Genomic DNA, 9,287 nt, shown 5'->3' on the forward strand with positions numbered 1-9,287 from the left:
CAAGAGGTAATTACCTTTCGTAATATAGCGAAAGAATGTCTTTAACAGTAAAGAAGTCATGCCTGGAGTACACTTACGTATGCTATACTGTACACGTACCATTCTATTTATACGTAGTGCTCTTTCAACCCTTTGTACTGTAAAGTAGTTCCTTGACCAAGGCAAGAATACAAATATTAAGAATAGAGTAACTCAAGCGATGAGAATAAAAATATTAATTTCTAAATAAACGCGCGAATGACGATAAGTTTTATTCATTTTTCAAGCCTCGATATGGATATGGAAAAAATTATGAACAAAATTTCGAGAAAAATAATCTCTCAAATAAGAATTTTGCATACGCGAAATGAAATTTATCCACCACCATCTTTTTTGCCTGAATACATTGATAGAGAATCTTTAAAACCTTTAAAACCCCCCCTTCGCGAACAAAAGTCAATTCCAATTAGCATAGCTTTTATAATCGCTTTACTTTCAGCCACCTAAGCGAGTCGAACCCTGACGTGCATTTAGATTCCGCTGCGGTCTTGAAAATAGAATTAAATGGAGTACAATGAAATTCTCTGCTCGATTTATTTTACTCTATAATAAAACTCGTTGTAATAAATGTTGGTAAATATAATACAAATCATTCTGCAATTTCTACCAACTTTCGATATCTCTCTGTTATATTAATAATCTATTATTACGTTACGCGTTCAAAGTGTATTCGAATTTATCCTAGATTTATACTTATGAAATATTTCCAGGATAAAGAAGAGAATACAAATAAATCGTAAATAAATAAATGAACGAATCGATGAGGAAATTTTCAAAATTTTGGAATCAAGTGACATTATATACAAATTCAATATAATGGCATTATATACACCTAATATATCGACCAATATGGACAAGCGAAATTTGTACAATCGTTATTTACGAATTGACAATATCATATGATTGGACATTATTTCACTTGTGCTATTGCTCCAATTAGGCCACGCATTGAATAGTCCTGTTCAAATTAAGATTCATATCATTCCTTTAATGTACCGTAGAATAATTCAAATCGCATTGTTAATTTTACCGCAAATCAATGTTTCAATGTAGTAACGTGATGATGAAACAGTTCATTGTACATTCGACACAGAGCGCGTAAAAATTTTAGAAAAGTTCAAGCTGATTTTTACGAAACTGAAAATTTTTATCTACTGTGTTACAAAATTGAAAACAAAATATTAACTGGGTTAATAGAAACACAAAACGTGGGATATGAGACAAAATCTTAATAAAAATTGGGTTGAGTGTTTAAACAGTCTAATAATTTATCGGTAAGTTGTAATTTGTCCAAAAATTTTGAAAGAAGAGAACAAAGAACGGCGACGTTTAAAAAAAGGAAAGAATCATCGCAGATATATTAAGATATATTATTATTCGAAAGAAATCTTATTCCTTGCTATAAATTAAATGCTGGACATTGACAATACCTCAACAAGTAAATTACCATTTACATATACGACGATTCCGACAGATTTAGCATTTACTGGAATATATTACGTAGATAGGGCATTGTTCAGTCATGAACGGTTATACATAGCGCTATTAAGATACAGATCAAAGGCCAATATCAGAATTCAAAGTTAAGTTTTAATTGACTAATTTCATGATGAATCCGCATTGATCTTTGCGCAAATAATTGTTACATAATTCTTCGTTATTTGCAAAAAACCTGCATTTTATGAATTAAAACATCGAGTACTGTTTTCGACGAATAAGAAAAAAAATTCTGTAATCTCTGAAACGTAATGTGGCATCTATTAAAAATGATTCAATATTTACCACCTCGATCAAATTAACACTTTATTTTAATATTAAAAAAAAGCGCTTTATAAATTATCCTCGTTTCCTTCGCTTATTTGTTTTCCAATTTGAATTTTTTCGATATTTATAATTATTTTCCAAGCGATCATTTTTGTATCAATTAATGAAATAAGAGATTGGAAAATTTTGACACAAATACCGGGAATATTCAAGTTGAAGTTGATTATTTATCTTAATATTTACTTAAATATTATGTAACAGCAAGATAAACTGGTGGATCGATCATTCATTATTTGCCAGATAACTTCCCCCAATAATTTCATCTTCCATGGTCTGGTGAATGCTAGAAGTGGTAGCTCAACAACACGAAACGTATCTTAGTATACAATTCAATATACGTACAATTTCGTATATTATACTTGCCCCTATATATTTTTAAATTTATTTAATTAATCATCATCCATCAAATTATTTAGCATATGTACATATATGTATGTATACACATAATAATTCAGTTATTTATATTCAAAGAAAGAAGATTGAATCTCGAGGTTTTTCGAAAATTTATGTAAAGAGGTTAATGATTAGGATCTGGCACGGATTTTTTTTCTTTTTCCTAAAATTTAACATCCTTGCTATTTGCCAAAAATTTTTCAAGCTACGAACTATTAAAATTTTACTAAATGCTTTTCGATATTTTTTTACGACGACGATTTAAAAAACAAACTTTACAAATTTAATGTAAAATATTCAATTTTCACAAGAGACTTCAATTGAAACTTTGAAGATTGATATTAATTGAATTCAATTTATTTTAAGACGTATTCCTATTTGGGTCTTTGCTTTTGCACAAAGGAATGTGCTTTTTCAGATAGGCGAAACTAGTTGCTTCAAAAAGAAGTCACGTTTAACCGAAAGTGGGATAAATGTTATCGATTGCTTTCACTGACATCTTCTGATATCAAGTAAGATAGATATTTATATTACATACGTTTCATCGTCATTGTGATCCAAAGGTAAATATCTCACGTTTGCGCCGACAGTGTTTAAAACAATTTTTATACACTGTGTACGACTACACATTGTAATTTATTGTTTATATATATATATATATATATAATAATAATAAGACTATTAAAGTAAGATAAGAAGTAAATAAATAAATGTATTAAATCAATCGTTTTCAATCTATGTATCCTGATTTATAAATCCTTTTATTTTTTCTTTAAAGTTTAAATTTCACCATAATATTATTCTGTTTCTTGTTTATACGCCAAAACAAAGTAGCTAAACATTTGATAGGAGAAACGTTAAAACAAAGATAACAGTTGATATATAGTTAACATATGATTAAAATAAAATATATAATTATTGCACACCGAAAGATTTAATTTAATTATATATAATTAAATATTTTTATCGATCGAATAAAAATAATTACAAAAGAATTGCAAAAGATTTACATGCAATTTCAATAGTCTAGATATTGGATGACATCCAATTGTTATTTCATTCAATTTGATCGTTTGATAATGAACAATGCAATGTGGTGTACCGATGTGCACCACGTATACGTGCATTTGTACAAACGATTGATATGTTGATTCCAAGTAAATTCATTCTCAAGGTCGAAAATCATGACCAATGAAAATTGAAATTTTTCCTATCTACAGATCAATATTACATATAAATTGAACATATTATATACGCATAAAAATATATATATATCTAAAATAACATAATAAAGATATTTCATCTATGGTACAAAATGAAACTGAAATCACGTGCAGTAAAAGGTACTATCAATAAAATCTTCTCGAATTGATGGGTAAAACATGGACAACTAATTCCTTGAACGAGTCGTCTGGTCGATATAAATCCACTTAATGTCTTTCTTTGGAGAACACAAAAAATATATTGCGTGCTGGATAAAGATAAAAAGATGGAGACACGAAGCGAGAAATAATCGGAGCATGTGCTACAACCAATTCGGAAGTAACGAGAAATGACGAATCTTTGCAACGTTTACGTCCAACGCACGGAACTTTCATGCGTGAAATACATTGAACGAAAATTAAGCAATTTTCTCGAATCGAATGAAACGCGGATACGAAACAAATATTGTCAAAGTGTTTTCCATATAAATAACAGTACATTGCATCAATGATTTCCGTGTCAATTGTTCGATACACTGTATTTGGCAATATTTTTTTTCAATCGCTATATTTTAATCCGAATGAAGAAATTTCAAGATTTCATTGTTTATTTATCCGTGAATAAAGAACCTATATCTTTATCTATACGCCATAACTATGTATCATGGTTTACAATATATACCAACAAAAGTAGCAACATTGTACGATAAGATATTGTGTATGTAGATTGATGCTCGAACTTTTCAGCATTGGCATAATGTTTAGACGCTCTCTGTTCAAGTTTGCACGTATAACAGCCGAAACGCATTTCTCAGGTAAAACTATGTGCTATGGACAAATATTGGCTGAACTTTGCACTGACGTTAGTCATAGTTACTGATAAATTGATCAATCGCGATATCACTTACACGAGATTGAAACACGGCGATCCATCATCTAATGATAAATATAAATTCTGCTCCACCGCAATTTCATTGGTCGTTTAATTTTCTGCATCGAATATTGATTGCATTTCTTATAATCTTATAATAATAAAAAAAAAAAAATATCAATACCCCGAAATAACGAGTTTTACGAATTCTCGTTGGAAAATCTCGGTTAATTGCGAATTATTAACTGCGAATCGTGTTAATTGATTACAGATTACACGGTGCCGCTACTTTCGCTAGCAATACACGTATTTAGTTTTAGTTCAGACACGTATTACAAGCGGATGAAGTTGATCGAAATTTCTTTTTTAATGTTTTTCCCCCTCTCCCCCTTCTGTCTCGCGCGATTTAAATTTGCACGATTCGATTCACTTTCACACGCAACACAGGCGGATTTGTCTATTGAAAATGGTCTTACATCGAATCGCACTTTTCAACTTGCAATTTGTGACTATTGATCCCATTATGATCAAAAGAAAAAATGTTTGTTGTAAACTAAAATTCATCGTTCATGTTCATGTTCAACGATTAGAAGATAATTATTTTCGAATTATTTCGAATAAGAAATGATCGGCACGATCTTTAAGGTTTTATTTCCATCGATTCAAGCGAGTGGAAAAGTGGAAAATATTATCGAATGTTGAGAAATTAGCATTTGACATATCGACGATCAATTTTTTATTTCTAAAGTTGAAAATGAAATCTGGCGGAATCGACAATTCGTAACTGCTGATCGTTCATTTATATTAAAGTTCACGGAGTGGATATAATGAAGTTTCAATTGCAAACTGTTGCAAAATTTACTATTAATCAGAAGTGAATACGAATCGAAGTTCTCATCGTAATTGATATCATCTATCGAACTTTGTTTAGAAAACAATTTACGCAATTTGTTTGTAAATTACAGAGAAATTACATTTTTTCCCCCGTCAATATAGTGCACAAATAGAATAGAAGTATTTCGAAATTTTAAATAAAGTATGATTTAAAAATAAACAAGATTGTTTCCTATCTTTTATTTTTAAAAATTGAAAGTGGTTTGAGTTGATGTAGGAAAGAATAAATATATACAGAAAGATTTAAAAATAAAATGGAAACATTTCTTCCATGTTCAAATATATTTCTCCAGCGTCTTTGTGGTTTTTGATTTCCTGAAAATATATAATACCCTCTTCGCGAGATGCTTTTCAGTAACAGTTAGTAATTATCGTTCAATACAGACCGCTACATTACTTTGCTTTTTCATTAAAGAAATCTTTGTCGACGAGGAAGCGGTACAATTTGCCCTTATTATTCTCTTTCGCAAATGTAGTCGTAGGCGAATTTCTACTTTGGAAATTAATCGAGGTGAATGGCACGTTTATGAAAGAGTCGAAAATTGAAATTTTTTTAAAGTGGTGGACGATGTTCAAAGATATACTCTTGGAATTAATTAACAGTTACGAAGGTTGAAGCGAATAATCCTTAAAGCGAAAAGTTCTGTTCGCAGTTAAAAAAACATTTCAAATACTCGATCAGACTTCGATTGATTAAAATACAGTAATATTTTCATTGGCAACGAGCATCAATCTCACGATATTATATTACAAAGCTCGTTAAAAGGGGTAACGAAAAAACGAGCCAACATGCATCTATGGATACGAACAACTACTCTATGGATACGAAACAATTTTACGGGAAACGGGAAATTTTCGTTGGTTAAAGACGGAAGAAAGAGGGTGGAAAACTCTTCCTCTCTTTTCCTCTCCATCCCCGTTGGAGAAAAAGCGTAGTACGAGTGATACGCGTGTTGCGTTGCATACAGGATTTTCCATCGCAACAGACCGATCCGTCGCATGGTTACGTACGAAATTCCGGAAGGATGGTATTTCTGTGGAGGGAAGTCGATGGAGATAATCGCTGCAAAGGCGGAAACAAGAAGAAGGAAAAATAACACCGAGGCATCTACTAAGGAAATATGGACGTTTCTTTCGATGTGAACGTACGTTGATAGTCCAGGATGCCGACGTCGCTGCTGACGTTGACGGGATGCTGTCCTGTCTATCAGGTTCACGGAAAACTGGAGAGAAAGGAAACCTCTTTTTCTCTCTGTTACGCGCTACCACTCTTTCTCTTTCTTTCTCTTTTTTTTCTTCCTACGAATCTCCGCACTTTCTCGCACTCCACTCTTTTTTCCTTCTGTATCGCGCGCGCGAGGGAGTGTGAACACACACACTCTCTCTCTCTATCCTTCTATCCTTGCTCGCTCGCTCTCTCCCTCTCTGTCATTCACCCTCTCCGCCCTCTCTTATTTTTCTCTCGCTCTCTCTCTTTCTCTCTCTCTTGACCCACTCAGTCGCTCGCCTTATCGTTCGTTCTTTGTCACTGATGTACGAAAAACAACATAGCGACAACGTCTCCTGGTCCACGAAAGGGATTCCCAGAATAGGAAGATGCAACGAAACGGGGAACGCGACACCGGTATACCACGGGGTGGACTGAGTCCCTACGAGCGCCGGTCAGATTCTTATAGTGGCATTTAGCGGGGCGCAGGCGCTGATCGAGCTTCGCCTCCTAGGGATGGGCCGCTACGTTTCGAAAAGAGGTGTTGATCCTCTTCTCTCGACCGATCGACTTTTCATCGCAGGATGAGCCACGAAAACACCCATTCCGATAACCTTATATATCCTTCCGATATTTTTCGCTTATCCTTCTCTTTCCTTTTTTTTCTTTTTTCTTTTTTCTTTCTTCTTTTTTTCTCTCTCTCTCTCTTTTCGAAAGGCAAGATCGAAGGGCAAAGTTCGGTCCGCTTGTACGGTTCGATATTCGACACACGGGTCCCTCGCATTGCGTCAAATGTTATTGTAGTAACATTGTAACCGTTCCATCCGGCGTGTAACCATTGAACGATTTTGTCGGGAAATCTAACATCGATGAATCGAAAATGTACCGTATCGATAGCTATTTCTCTATTGAAGATAGAACCGTTGCTTCGGTTTAATAGTTTGAAAACAATCGTGTCGAGTAAAGAAAATTTACAATATATATAATAATAATATGATATAGAATTGATGTAGGATAGAATCTGTTTTTTGTTTAGATTGTATTAATTTTTTTTTTTACGTTTAATTTATAATATGTATTCGATGATTATTTATTTATTTATTTTGGTTATATTAATATTGTACAGTACTAATGTAATATTGCTTTTCAACAAAGTGTAAAATGGTGCGAGGATTCATGCTATAGTTGAAGAATACTGTAAATGTTGGCGATTGTGGAGAAGATTGATGATCGACTGTAGAGATCCTTTCACCGAGTAATGCTCTTTTTCCCTTAAAACTTATGATCCTCAATGGATTAACTACTACCGATTTTTCACTCTCAAAAGGGGACCGTTTTTTTTAAAAATATTTTTAGATAAAAATAGAAGAGAGGTCAGTTTACAATCATTTTTTTTTGTAAATTTTTATAAATACATTTATATGAAAAAAATATATTCTTCAAATATATATGAAACTGAAAAATTATATTTCATTGCCAAAAAAATTTAAATGCAGATATAAAAATAATAACTTAATAATTGTAATGTAAAAATTTTTAGGAAGTTTTATAATTATTCAAAATACGATGAGTTTTTAGTTTAAAAGTTAGTTTTTTAAATTTTCATAATTTTCATAATTATCAAGAAAGAAAATTTCATTTTTTTGTATAATCAGTAATTATTATAATAATTACAACTCATTTTTATAATTTTTATTAAATTTGCATATGTTATAAAATTTTTAAATATTTCCAAATTACGAATATTTTATCAGATCAACCGAAGTCATAATTTTTATCAATTATAAATTGTATTAGAAAAAATGTAATTGTAATTTTTAGTTAACAGTATTTGTTTCAAAGTTTTTCGAGAATTATCAAAGTTGCTGCGAACAAATGTTTTTGTTCATGATATAACCGAGATTTAAGAGTTAATGTACTGCAGCATCTGGCGTCATTAAGGACACTTCTCTCTATCTAAAAATCTAGATACAAATCTGTACTTCAGAATTCAGCATATTAACATTAGTAGAAAAATCTTACAATTTTTATTATTTGCTTTTCTATATTATCATCTTAGTATTTTCTATATCATCTTAGTATCCAATTAATTTATCAATTTATTTTATTACTGAACTATTATCGTTTATATCGAATTAATTATTGATTAACCGATATAATTATGTATCATTATTACTTCATTTTGTTGTGTTTAGAAATATTTTACATATAAATATTTAAAAAATTCAAAAAACAATTTTATATTTTAAATGATATCTTGCATAATAGTGACCTTAACTTATGCTACTATCTACGTGACTCGAGAACACCTTGTCATCTTTATCCCTCGGGCAGCTAATAGCCTCAATTCTCGAAATATCGTGATAAGTAGCTTTTAACCTGACCAAGCTAACTTTTTTATATAAATGGGGAGAATCTATAAATTATGCTATGTGAAATAACTGCTTTGCAATTTAAACTAACTTTTTAAAACAATTTAAAAACAATTTTATGATAAAAAATAATTAATAAAAGTTACATATACATGTTGTTCTATATATTATACTATAAAGTAAAGCATAAAAAACATAACCATCCTTTTTTTAATATAATTTAATTTTTATAAATATTAATACTTAATATATATATATATCCTGATTTTTTTTGATTTTAAATACTAATGACAATTAGTTATTCATAACAATTTGGATTTTTCATTATATTGATTGAAATAAAGAAATAAAAATATATGCGACTTACCTTTAACAGACAGGAAGAATGGTGTTATCATTGTAGCTCAAAAAAAGACTGTCATCATGTAGGAGAATATAAAAGAAATCTGTAATATAATTTAAAACATTTTAATATCATAATTTAA

At 30.8% G+C, this 9,287-nt stretch overlaps 1 protein-coding gene across 3 annotated transcripts in view; it reads right to left on the reverse strand.

Annotated features, from left to right (window-relative positions):
- The window catches only part of LOC107996085 (metabotropic glutamate receptor 7-like), a 41,386-nt gene extending 32,099 nt beyond the window's left edge, over positions 1-9,287 (reverse strand). For 2 of the 3 annotated variants that reach the window (XM_028665865.2, XM_017053967.3), the window contains exon 1: positions 6,373-7,189. The gene's annotated coding sequence lies outside the window, so the exon portion shown is untranslated. Of the gene's footprint in view, positions 1-6,372; positions 7,190-9,169 lie in introns of those variants that run through there. The other variant, XM_062074025.1, reaches the window with a different exon arrangement.

Source organism: Apis cerana, linkage group LG4 (genome assembly GCF_029169275.1).
Source record: "Apis cerana isolate GH-2021 linkage group LG4, AcerK_1.0, whole genome shotgun sequence".
Taxonomy (NCBI): Eukaryota; Metazoa; Arthropoda; class Insecta; order Hymenoptera; family Apidae; genus Apis; species Apis cerana.